The 13,903-nt window shown below is 48.1% G+C and overlaps 1 protein-coding gene and 1 long non-coding RNA gene across 2 annotated transcripts in view; one reads left to right on the forward strand and one right to left on the reverse strand.

The window, feature by feature from the left end:
• The window catches only part of COL25A1 (collagen type XXV alpha 1 chain), a 686,464-nt gene that overhangs the window by 665,024 nt on the left and 7,537 nt on the right, over positions 1–13,903 (forward strand). The window lies entirely within an intron of this gene.
• LOC141154672 (uncharacterized) overlaps positions 1–13,903 on the reverse strand; it is a 344,314-nt gene that overhangs the window by 90,031 nt on the left and 240,380 nt on the right. The gene's annotated exons all lie outside the window — the stretch shown is intronic.

The following is a 13,903-nucleotide window of genomic DNA, read 5'->3' on the forward strand; positions in this document are numbered from 1 at the left end:
TCATTTTGATGTGAATAATAAGCATAACCAAATATGTTGTTGCATGATTTACTTTATTGCATGTTGAGAATCCAAATTTTGGAGATAGGGGACTGAGCATTTTAGGTTAGGGTTAGAAGGAGATATGCGCTGTTCCTACTTGTGTGTAAAGTTACAATTTAGATGTGACACCATAGCAAGTTGCAATGTTGCGTAATCCTAGTTTCATAAAATCTAAATAAAAAAGGAAATTGTATGGACATGTCTATTGAATATCTCAGATCTCAAGAAGTCACATCATACAGTTATAGGGATAATCTGCTGGTAAATAGCTTTTAAATCATGTCTGGCTTGTTTACTGGAAGAATGAGAAAATTAAGTTATATTCTCCCTGCAGCCTCTCCCTTCTATTCATCGGGGCGGAGCAGGGGGCTGTTATATTTACCGCTCTCTATAAAGTGGGCTCGCCGTAATCACTTTCCTGGACGTGATTGTGCAGAGCAGGAGGTCAGTGAAGGTGCCGGGGGAGTTGATAACAGCATGCTCATAGTGAGGGGTGATTATCAGCTCCCTGCGCCGCCCTGATGACTGGAAACCAGCGGCTGCAGGGAGAATATAATTAAACCAGCCAGGCATGATTTAAATGCAAGTTTTCTACAGATTACCATGATATCTGAGGGAAAATACTGTCTTGGGAGGTAACTGATTCCCTTGAAGAAATTCCACAATATTCTAGACATGGGGCGGCCCAAGTCTCCACTAATTCTAGCTGATTCCATCACAAATGTAAAAAATGCACAAAAGTTTTTAGCAATCTGTTTTTTTTAGGCATGGTATTGTTGTGTCTATCGGGGGAACAGTGTTTCTTCATTTTGTCAAGTCTTAGTGTCGCACAGTATATGCAGTTTTCCTGAGAATTATGGTGTTAATGTAGAAAGAAAAAGACAAAGCTGTCATTGTAGTTTAATATAACTAATGTGTTATATACAGTAGAGCATAGTCTAAATTACTTACATAGATTGAAAATTCCAATAGCAATAAAATAATCCCTAAAGGAACTAGCCAGGCCATTTTAAAGAGAAAAATGTGGAAGTGGAAGTAGAAGTAGCTATAGACATTAAAAGTACGATAGTTCTAGCTACTAAAAAAAAAAAGTTGTTTCATAATTAGAGGGTGCCCCCTACATTAATTATACAAAATGGAGAGCTACTTGGTAAGAGCAGCTCCCATTCTGGAGGACCAGAGCCATCCATGCAAAACTAGCTGTTTGCCATCGGTTCAATAAAATGGACCCATGATGATCAGCTGATTATACCAGCAACTCATTTCTAAATGGAGTTTCCCTGTTAGTTTATAGGGGTTGTCCGGTCTTTTTCTAAAAGTCTACAGTCCATTTATGTGACTGCAGACTTCTGAATCTTAACAACATGAGCTCTGCACATTGTCAGGATTCTCTGGTGTCGATGGCGAGTGCGGGTGGTGATGGAATGGCAAGTATGCGATTTGTGTACTTCCAGCCACATTCCGACTAGACGTGTGCAGCCTCACTCAATTCACATAAAGTAACTGCCGACTTTGAGCAAAGACTGGACAACCCCTTTAACTTGGAATTTAGAGTGTGAGTGATTAACATCTCTGTACAGCACTGCAGAATATGTTGGCACTATATAAATTAATAAAAAAAGCAGACCTGTGCAAAGTGCGGCCCACACACCACCTGCAGCCCTTTGTGTGTTCCAGGACAGCCCACAGACTGAGACAGCTAAAACGCTGGATTTAAGGGTGCCCTGTACTAAGCAGCCACCTCATGCCCACAGTCTCACTTTCACATATATCTAAATTCTTCGGATATGGACACTCCCTCTTCCATCATTGAGCCTCTGCATTCGAGAATGCAGCAGGTATGATGATGTCACCACATCGCTTCAGCTGTGACACAGCACAGACCGGAGCAGAGAGGAAATGGGGTAATTCACAGTACATTGTGGGGAATTGTAGTAACATCATGCTGTGACCTAAGGGGCATGTGTGGGGACATTACTGTTAGGTGTTTGCTGGATCCGAAATGGGTTCAGAATCATCAGTGGATTCTGTGGTCTCCCATTCCAGTCCAGCCAGGGCAGATGCTGCTCAGCATCATCGTCGGTCCCAACGGCTAGTTGTCTCTTGGGTCTTTGTTCCTAGCAACATGAAGCATAGGTTGCGGAGGGAAACAGGGCTACTACAGCCTAAGTCCAGGATGCACTGCACTGAGCATGCCCGTGACATGGCGGACCGTGATTGGTGGTTTGGGAGTCAAGTGATCCGGTGACCTGGCACCACCTGATTGGTCGCGGGTGACATCACCAATAATGCGACGGTGGGCAGGCCTTAATCTTTAAATAGCCCGCCCACAAACATGGCGGCGCGCTCTGATCATTGAGCTGAGATGGTGTTAATGTGTGGACGCTTGGTTGTTTGGGCTCCACGTGTGCTCTAGCTGATATAGCTTCGGACAGGCAGGTTTAGCGGGGGATAGGCAGCCTTAGATGGAGGGAGGCAGGTAACTTCGTCCGACAGTCTGGCTCCGACTAGGGGGTCGCTATACACCCCGAGCAGACTGCGGACTGCGGACTCCCCGGCTGGGAGCACGTATTCGCCGGCGTGAATCACACACACATCCTAGCGCCTGCTGCGTAGTCCCTGTGCAGTAAACAGGGCTACGGATACATTATTTGTCGCACATCTCTCGTGCAGTTAACGGAGATAGTGCGAATCCCTATTCCCTTTCCGGTGTGCAGTAACACGGAAGGGATTGTTATTTCAGTTGATTGTTTTACCTTCTTACCCGGAAGGTGTTCGGCCGCAGTCTTCCAGGCTGCATCGCGGACCCCGGGTTCGGTTGCTTTCCATTATTAATAAAGTTGTTGGCAACCGTCCCCTTAACAGTATCAGAGCGCCAGGGTCTAGCCGAACATGGCCGACAACCAGCAACTGCAGCGCTATATACAGCAACTTGAGGCCCGACTTAGGACTCTGGAACAAACTGCCCTGGTCGCTGATATCACTGCAGTAGCTACCCAGGCAGCTTCACAGGCAGCTAATCTAGTGAACACGACTGCAGTGAATGCTGCGGCAGCTGCTATTGCTCCATTACCTTGTTTTGCTCTCCCGGAAAAATTTTCTGGCGACAGCATATCCTGCAGAGGTTTTATTAATCTGTGCTCCATTCAGTTAGAGATGATGGAGGCACGGTTCCCCTCCGAAAGGGCCAAAGTGGGTTTTGTCATCTCATTACTCTCCCGCAGGGCTTTGGAGTGGGCTACCCCTCTGTGGGAGCGGAATGACCCGGTAGTGGCTAATGCGGGCCTCTTTCTTAGTGCCCTAAAGAGTGTTTTCCTAGGTCCTCAGGTCACGCATGATACGGCTCTTAAGCTTCTTGCGTTGGCCTAGGGTTCGGTCATCGCCAGCCACTATGCCATCCAGTTCAGAACCTTAACAGCTGAACTGGATTGGTCTGAGCGGTCGCTAATCCCGGTGTTCTGGAGGGGGCTGGCTGGGCATATTAAAGATGCTCTAGCTACCAGAGAGATCCCAACCTCTCTGGAAGAGTTAATCACTCTTGCTAACCGAATAGATTTGCGTCATGCAGAACGCAAGTTAGAGCTGGAGGTCTCCAGACCTCGGTTTCGGTTGGCACCTTCATTTTCTAGGCCTATCTCCAAACCCACGGCTCCCGACCCGGAGTCTGAGGCTATGGATATATCCCGGACTAAGTCTAAGTCCCCTCTTTCCCGGCCTGCACAACTCTTGGAGTACCCCATTAATAAGGGTTCCAAGCGGTCGGGAAACAAAGGTGTCTAACCACCGTTGGAGGAGGTGTGTTAGATTCAGGGGCTTCTTCCTCCAAATTATTGTATGAGGTGACGTTGTTCTTCGGAACAACCACGGTTACTGCCAGGGCATGGGTGGATTCTGGCGCCGATGGCAATTTTTTGTCATCAACGTTTGCCCAGAAGCACTCCATTCCTATGGAGTTACTGCCAAAACCAATGAACATTAGGGTGGTCAACGGTTCACTGCTGGACACGCAAATCACTCACCATTCGATCCACCTCACCATGTCGTTTCCTCATGGTCACCGGGAGGTTATCTCCTTCCTTATTATTCCCGGGGGATTAGATGAGGTGCTATTGGGTCTTCCATGGCTACGTTGTCACACTCCACACATTGAATGGAATACAGGGAGAATTTCTTCCTGGGGTGAGAATTGTGTTTCTCAATGTATGGTTACAGCCACCCGGAGGGTAGTCTCAGAGCCTTCTACAGACTTGTCCGCTCTGCCTGTGCAATATCAGAGTTTTGCAGACTTCTTTTCCAAAAAGGCTGCAGAGACTTTACCTCCCCACCGACCGTATGACTGTCCTATTGATTTGGTCCCCGGCACAGAGCCTCCTCGCAGTAGGGTTTACCCCCTGTCTGTCCCCGAGATCCAGGCCATGTCTGATTATATCAAAGAGAACCTGGCCCGGGGGTTTATCAGAAAATCGGTCTCTCCTGCTGGAGCGGGGTTTTTCTTCGTCCAGAAGAAAGAGGGTGATTTACGTCCCTGTATTGATTACAGAGGACTAAATGCCATCACCATCAAAAATAAATACCCTCTGCCCCTTATTTCTGAACTATTTGACAGGTTGCGAGGGGCTAACATTTTCACTAAATTGGACCTGCGAGGGGCATGTAATCTTGTGCGAATCTGTGAAGGTGACGAGTGGAAAACAGCCTTTAACACTTGTGATGGTCATTACGAGTATCTCGTCATGCCTTTCGGGTTATGCAATGCCCCTGCTGTTTTCAGGATTTTGTCAGTGATATCTTTCGGGATTTGCTGCTATCATCCATGGTAGTCTATCTTGATGATATCCTTATTTTTTCCCCGGACCTCTCCACACACAGAGAGGATGTTCGCAGAGTTTTTGAACAATTGCGTGCAAATTCTCTGTATTGTAAGCTGGAGAAATGTCAGTTCGAACGAGAGTCTGTACCGTTCCTGGGCTACATCATATCCAGTAAGGGATTGGCCATGGACCCTCAAAAATTGGTGGCGGTACAGAACTGGCAGGAGCCCCATTCCCTTAAAGCAGTACAACGCTTCATGGGCTTTATCAACTACTACCGGCAGTTCATACCACATTTTTCCACACTGGTGGCTCCTTTGGCCGCTTTAACCAGGAAGGGTGCCAATCCCAAGAATTGGTCTAAGGAGACATCCGAGGCGTTCCGGGAGATTAAATCCTATTTTTCTAGAGCTCCCATTCTCCGTCGCCCGGATGTGGACAGCCATTCTTCCTGGAGGTCGACGCTTCCTCTGTCGGAGCAGGAGTGGTTCTCTCTCAAAAGAATGAACAGGGTCAGACAAGACCATGTTTTTTCTTCTCCAAGACCTTCTCTCCAGCAGAGAGGAATTATACGATTGGGGACAAAGAATTACTTGCTATTAAGATGGCTTTTTCGGAGTGGAGGTACCTCTTGGAGGGAGCTAAACATCCTTTTGTGGTATATTCCGATCATAAAAATCTCTCGTACCTACAGACGGCGCAGCGTCTTAACCTGAGGCAGGCCAGGTGGTCTCTTTTCTTTTCCCGATTCAATTTTTCCATTCACTTTTTAAAAGAGGAAAAGAACCCTCGGGCGGATGCTTTGTCCCGGTCCATGAATACGGCTGAGGACGATGACGAGCCCAGGCTTATCATTCCTCCAGAATGTATGCGGACGGTGGCTCCAGTGTCCCTAAACCAGGTTTCCCCCGGGAGGACGTTCGTTCCCCCTAATTTACAAAATGAGGTGCTCTCCTGGGCACATGCCTCTAAGATCGGAGGTCATTTTGGGGCCAAACGTACCACGGAGTTTCTCCAATGGTCGTATTGGTGGCCTCGGTTACCCCAGGACATTAAGGAATATGTTCAAGCGTGTGTCTCCTGTGCGAGAAATAAATCGTCCCGTCAGAGGCCGGCTGGTCTTCTTCATGTTTTACCCGTGGCGGATAGACGTTGGGAGCTGGTTGAGATGAATTTCATTGTCGAGTTACCTAAGTCCCGGGGAAACACGACAATATGGGTGGTTTCTGACCATTTTTCTAAGATGGTTCACCTGGTTCCTCTTCCTAGGGTTCCTTCCTCCTGGGTTCTGGCATCACTGTTCATTCGTCATGTTTTCCGTCTCCACGGAATGCCTGATAGGATTGTCTGTGACCGGGGTCCACAGTTTTCCTCCCGGTTCTGGAAAGAATTGTGTAATTTGCTTAGTATTGAACTAAATCTTTCTACTGCCTATCACCCGGAGACTAATGGTCTGGTGGAACGCACTAACCAGACGCTTGTGACATACTTGCGCCATTTCGTTTCGGCCAACCATAATGATTGGGCGATATTGCTTCCTTGGGCAGAGTTTGCTCTAAACAACGCGGTGGCGGATTCCACAGGTCAGACCCCGTTTCTCCTAAATAATGGCCAACATCCGCGAGTCCCGGTTCCTATGCCAGTTTCCTCTGTGGAACCTGGGGTCAGAGATTGGGCTCTGGAGGCGTGGGAGGTTTGGGACCATACCCAGGATGCTATATTGGCCTCCAAGAATCGGATGAGAGAGTCGGCTGACACTCATCGCCGTCCAGCCCCCGTAATCTCTCCGGGTGTGGCTCGCGGCTCGCAATATTAGAGTACACGGAGAATCTGCTAAGTTTGCCCCTCGTTTTATTGGTCCTTTCAAAATTTTGGCCCAAATAAACCCTGTAGTGTACCGGTTACAATTACCACGACACATGAAGATTCACGACACTTTTCACGTGTCGCTCCTTAAGCCGGTTCGCCTGAACCCCAACCTGCTTCTGACACCAGGGGTGATGATCTCGAGGTACAGGCGATCATGGGGTCTAAGATGGTTCGTGGGAAACAATATTACCTAGTACACTGGAGGGGCCATGGATCTGAGGATCGTTCCTGGGAACCGGTGGACCACATTCATGCTCCCCTGCTCATTGAGGAATATGAGCGTCAAGTGGAGGGGTATGTTAGAAGGGGGGATAATGTTAGGCGTCGGGCATTTGCTGGATCCGAAATGGGTTCAGAATCATCAGTGGATTCTGTGATCTCTCATTCCGGTCCAGCTGGGGCAGATGCTGCTCAGCATCGTCGTCAGTCCCAACGCCTAGCTGGTGCACGAGATGTACAAGTTGTCTCTCGTCTCTTTCTTCCTAGCAACATGAAGCATAGGTTGCGGAGGGAAACAGGGCTACTACAGCCTAAGTCCAGGATGCACTGCACTGAGCATGCCCGTGACATGGCGGACCGTGATTGGTGATTTGGGAGTCAGCTGATCCGGTGACCTGGCACCGCCTGATTGGTCGCGGGTGACGTCACCAATAATGCGACGGTGGGCAGGGCTTAATCTTTAAATAGCCCGCCCACAAACATGGCGGCGCGCTCTGATCATTGAGCTGCTGGTGTTAATGTGTGGACGCTTGGTTGTTTGGGCTCCACGTGTGCTCTTGCTGATATAGCTTCGAACAGGCAAGTTTAGCGGGGGATAGGCAGCCTTAGATGGAGGGAGGCAGGTAGCTTCGTCTGACAGTCTGGCTCCGACTAGGGGGTCGCTATACACCCCGAGCAGACTGCGGACTCCGTATTCCCAGCACCGCCTGCTAGCCACGTGGAGAGATACTCCTCTGTCCGGTAGCACGCCAGCTGGGAGCACGTATTCGCCGGCGTGAATCACACACACACATCCTAGCGCCTGCTGCATAGTCCGTGTGCAGTAAACAGGGCTACGGATACATTATTTGTCGCACATCTCTCGTGCAGTTAACGGAGATAGTGCGAATCCCTATTCCCTTTCCGGTGTGCAGTAACACGGAAGGCATTGTTATTTCAGTTGGTTGTTTTACCTTCTTACCCAGAAGGTGTTCGGCCGCAGTCTTCCAGGCTGCATCGCGGACCCCGGGTTCGGTTGCTTTCCATTATTAATAAAGTTGTTGGCAACCGTCCCCTTAACAATTACACTATGTAAGGAGGCTGTGAGAGGACTTCATAAATCCTGGGGGGAGGGTGGCTCTGTGGTGACATACTGTGTAAAGGACATCATACTGTGTGGGGACCAGGGGCGGACACAGACTGTAGTGGGCCCCTGTGCAAGAAATTTTGGGGGGCCCCCCCTGCCCTTCATAAGGCAACAAAGTTATGTAAACATAACCCCCCATGTGCATCTCTCACCCCCCCATGTGCAGCTCTCATCCCACCCATGTGCAGCTCTCACCCCCCGTGCATCTCCCATCCCCCCATGTGCATCTCTCATCCCCCCATGTGCATCTCTCATCCCCCCCATGTGCATCTCTCATCCCCCCCATGTGCATCTCTCACCCCCCCATGTGCATCTCTCATCCCCCCCATGTGCATCTCTCACCCCCCCATGTGCATCTCTCACCCCCCCATGTGCATCTCTCACCCCCCCATGTGCATCTCTCACCCCCCCATGTGCATCTCTCACCCCCCCATGTGCATCTCTCACCCCCCCATGTGCATCTCTCACCCCCACCATGTGCATCTCTCATCCCCCTCGTGCATCTCTGATTCCCCCCACTCCTAGTTAATTAATTGTATTTAAAAAAAATAAAACTTGTTATACTTACCCCCATGCAATCCCTGCAGAATCCTGGCGCTCGTCCACGTCGCTGCCACCAGGTTCTCCTGACGTTCGGCCATGTGACGGCGCCACATACATAGCCATCAGCTTTTGTTTTGGCCAAAAGATTTTTAAAGCCGCCACCACGATAAGGTAGACTCTTCTGGGCGGGCCCTACTCTAACCTATTAAAATTTTCTTAAAATATCCAATACTCTTTTTAGATATATTTTTATTTAGTTTTCTTTAAGGGAATGTGTCATATACATTTTTTTTTTAAATGACCAATAATACCACATACAGGGAATACCGCCACACCATGACCAGACCACATATTACCACAACATAGTGACTGAATAATACCACACAGAAGGGAGAAAAACTGCCACACCATGACCAGACCACATATTACCACTAAATTACTAATATTACCATAAGTGTCATTATACACGGGAGCTCTATACATGGTATGTATAACGTAAGTGTCCAGGTAATCTAGTGATCACCAGTGAAATTATACACAGGAGCTCTGTATATAGTGTCAGTGTACAGGTAATACAGTGATCACCAGTGACATTATACACAGGAGCTCTGTATATAGTGTACAGGTAATACAGTGATCATCAGTGACATTATACACAGGAGCTCTGTATATAGTGTCAGTGTACAGGTAATACAGGGATCACCAGTGACATTATACACAGGAGCTCTGTATATAGTGTCAGTGTACAGGTAATACAGTGATCACCAGTGAAATTATACACAGGAGCTCTGTATATAGTGTACAGGTAATACAGTGATCATCAGTGACATTATACACAGGAGCTCTGTATATAGTGTCAGTGTACAGGTAATACAGTGATCACCAGTGACATTATACACAGGAGCTCTGTATATAGTGTCAGTGTACAGGTAATACAGTGATCACCAGTGACATTATACACAGTGTACATGTAATAGACTGACTCACCGGTGACGTCTCTAGGTGAAGTCCTTCATCTTCGCTTTTCTCCTTCATCCAGCACAGACCGCCATCACGTCTTCCAGCCAGGACTCGTCTCTGCATAAAATAACACAGTTATCTAGAGCACATTCCCCAACTTCTACATTACGCAGCTGAATACAGACGTGCATCCACCATCAATATATGGTTAGTTATTATGCAACCTACCATTCCAAATATAAATTGTAATCCACCACTGTGCCCCCATTAACTGTAAATAGGCACTTAATATATAATTTAATTAGAACCTCTACTCTTTCCGCCAATTTGTTACCAGTCACACTCCTGCATCCGCAACGCCCCCTACTCTATACTTCCTGCTCCCCGCATTCAATATTTACATGCACCCCCTGCCCCAATTCATTATATCATGTCCGTGCTCTCCCCACCCCATCATCATTTATCATTTACTCTCCCCCACCCCACATTCGTTATGTACAGCTCATTATCCCCCTACTCCCAATTCCCCCATGTGCAGCTCTCAAACCCCCCCATGTGCAGCTCACATCCCCCCCCATGTGCACATCTCTCACCCCCTCCCCCACATGTGCCCCTCTCTCATCCCCCTCCCCCACATGTGCCCCTCTTGTCCCCCTCCCCCACATGTGCCCCTCTCGTCCCCCTCCCCCACATGTGCCCCTCTCTCATCCCCCTCCCCCACATGTGCCCCTCCCTCATCCCCCTCCACCACATGTGCCCCTCCCTCATCCCCCTCCACCACATGTGCACCTCTCTCATCCCCCTCCACCACATGTGCACCTCTCTCATCCCCCTCCACCACATGTGCACCTCTCTCATCCCCCCCCACATGTGCATCTCCCATCTCCCCCCCCACACATGTGCATCTCCCATCCCCCCCCACCACATGTGCATCTCCCATCTCCCCCCACACACATGTGCATCTCCCCCCCCACACACATGTGCATCTCCCATCTCCCCCCCCACACACATGTGCATCTCCCATCTCCCCCCCACACACATGTGCATCTCCCATCTCCCCCCCACACACATGTGCATCTCCCATCTCCCCCCCCACACACATGTGCATCTCCCACCCCCCCCACACACATGTGCATCTCCCATCTCCCCCCCCACACACATGTGCATCTCCCATCCCCCCCCCCACACACACACATGTGCATCTCCCATCTCCCCCCCACACACACACACACACACACACACACACACATGTTCATCTCCCATCTCTCCACTCCTAGTTAATTGTATTTTAAAAAAAATAAAACTTGTTATACTTACCCCCATGCGATCCCTGCAGAATCCTGGCGCTCGTCCAAATCACTGACAGCAGGTTCTCCTGACTTCCGGCCATGTGACGGCATCGTCACATGACCGGAAGTCAGGGGAATCATGAAGGCGCTGCTGCAACAGCGCAGCTCAGCGCTGAAATGTCCCGGATCCGGCGCATAGCATGGGGCCGGGGGCCCCATGAGGAGAGAGACGCACAAGAGGGGGGCCCCCGAGGGGGCCCCTACCGGCCGGGCCCCATACTGGAGTCAGGGCAGTCATGCCCTGATGGCGGCCCTGCTGGAGGCTGGAGGGGCCCCCTCTCCCTCGGGGCCCCCGTTCAATGAACCGGCTGCACGGGCGGTAGTTCCGCCCCTGGTGGGGACTTCCAGTGTGGGGAGCTCTGTGGGGACATCATACTGTATAGGGACATTTAGTGTGGAGGGCTTTGTTGGAACATCATACTGTGTAGGAGCATTTGAGCCTACATCATACTGTATGGGGGGGCTGTGTGGGAACCTCATACTGTGTGAGGGGGCTTGTGGGGACATTATACTATGAGGGGGGCTTTTTGGGACATCATACTATGTGGGGAGCTATGTGTGGACATAATGCTGTGCAATCCGGCTGTGTGGGAACATCATGCTGCATGAGAGCTGTGTGGGGATACAATACTATGTAAGGGGGCTATGTGGGGGCATCATACTGTGTAGGGGGGCTTTGTGAGGTCATACTGTGTATGGGGCTGTGTGTGGATATACTATGTGGGGTTTCTGTGGACACATCATACTGTGTGGAAACATCATATTGTTTGAGGGGCTGTGTGGGGACATCATACTATGTGGTGAGCTGTGTGGGGGTATCAAATTACATTGTGAATTGTTGATTAAGGTCCAATGCTGAATAACAGGAGCAGAATAATTTGCTGCTTTATATAAACTTTATAAAAAGCAGTACATTATATGTTTTTTATTAGCTGCTACAGGGAAGAACACTTTACATGTATTAACAGAAGCGGCGAGTCACCAGACTTAATTCTACTTAACATTAAGTAATAAAAATTTATATAAAACAATAGTAGGAAGCAGAATTAAGTTTGGCTGTGTGAATCGGCCCTCCACTATAGTCACTGTCTTTTCATGTGGCCCCTTGGGAAAATTAATTGCACACCCCTTAAAGCGGTTTGCCCATGGACAAAAGTGAATTTTAAAAATTGTCTGTGTCTGACCGTGTACAGAACATACCACAGCTCCTGGGCAGGGGAGGAAGCAAAAGACAATACAGACATTACAGCAGGGGATCACAGAGGATTCATTTTGTGAGGTAAAATATTGTTTAAAAACAGGCAGTGAAATATTTTACCTCACAAAATGAATCCTCTGCGCTCCCCTGCTGTAATGTCTGTATTGTCTTTTGCTTCCTCCCCTGCCCAGGAACTGTGGTATGTTCCGTACATGGTCAGACACGGACAATTTTTAAAATTCACTTTTGTTAATTGATTCTGTAACCACGCCCCCGACCCTGACCCTGACCGGCAGCCGGCCGCAATGCAGAGCCAGGATCAGTCAGGGCCGGGGGCACGGTTACAGAGGCCGCTCTGTATTCTCAGAGCGACCAGCGTCACCCCCTATCCCCATGACTGAATCCGAATGCTGGCGGGGAGAATAAAGTTAATTTTCTCCCCACTGCAATTGGCTGCGTGCAGGCGCCGGGCAGCAAAATAACGCTGTTAACCTGCAGATTAAGCCCATATCTGCAGGTTTATAGCATTATTTATGGTGACAGGTTCCCTTTAAGCACCTTAGATTTTGATCATTCAGCTGACAGCTACAGTATCTCTGCATACCTTCCCCTCCCCCACCAGTTTTACTTGCATGCTTTCTATGTATAGGGAGAGGTAAGTAAATTGCTGTAAAGTGACAGCTTATCTTTCTGTAAACAAAGCATGGGGAGAGTTGAAAGGTCCCTAAATTAAAGGGGGCTATTCCTGTGGAAATCCAGGCTTCCACAATGGTATCATCATCTGGAATAAACAAAAAGATTTGCCAAGAAACTCAATTTTATTTTTCTTTCTTGTATAGTGCTAACATATTTTGTTTTTTGAATACCAGCAAACCTATGCAAAGGATATACAAACTGTACAGATCTTTCCCTTGGTTAGATTTAAACCCAGGACTCCAGTTGCGTAAAGCAACAGTTTTAACCACTGAGCCACTGTGCCATCCCTATCCTGTTGTATTCTTGTTTCTCCCAGTGGCAGTAAACCAAAACTTTGTCAAACATGAGAAAATAATAGAAGTATGCTGTAGAATATATAACATATACCATTACATTTCAATATCTGCATAGTTATTACATCGGTGTCACTTACGGTAACCGGGTTGTCCGGCCATAGGCCACAAGTCTGCAGTCATTCTATGCACGCAATGTGAGGATTCCCAAGTCTGCAGTCACATAGAGTGACTTCAGATTAGTAGTCTAAGGCAGAATAACCCCATTAAGTGCATAACAGACAGCTTCATTGTTTCATTGTATTGGCATGGCACATCTACTAACAGACGTTTTTTATTTCTCTTTGCAGTGACAAATCTAACCATGCAAGCATGAAGTTGTATATAATCAAACTTTGTATTTATAGAGAAAAACAAGATGATTTCATATGTTTACATACACCTTCTTCTACTTGTCATAAGTTCATCTTTTACCCACTTGCACAAGATATTTGGCAGTAGTCATCACTGCTGTTGAAATCTCCAGGACTGAAGAGATACCTGTTCTTATTGCTGTACTTAATAGACATAAGTCCATAGACTCAATGATTATCTGGGACCAGTTCACCGGATGCACAATGTCCATTACATTTCTCTACCCATGCCAAATAGCACCAATGACTTGTGTCATTTCATATATTTGTACAGACTAATGGATTGCATGAATCGTGTCTATGAGTTTGCTGTGTGGTTGAACTCACATGCTAGATGATTGCTCGTTATGGCTACTTAACTAGAACTTTCTGACTTTCATCCAT

Source organism: Phyllobates terribilis, unplaced genomic scaffold (genome assembly GCF_046119375.1).
Source record: "Phyllobates terribilis strain yellow unplaced genomic scaffold, ASM4611937v1 Scaffold_1__5_contigs__length_1240528914, whole genome shotgun sequence".
In the NCBI taxonomy this organism is placed as follows: domain Eukaryota; kingdom Metazoa; phylum Chordata; class Amphibia; order Anura; family Dendrobatidae; genus Phyllobates; species Phyllobates terribilis.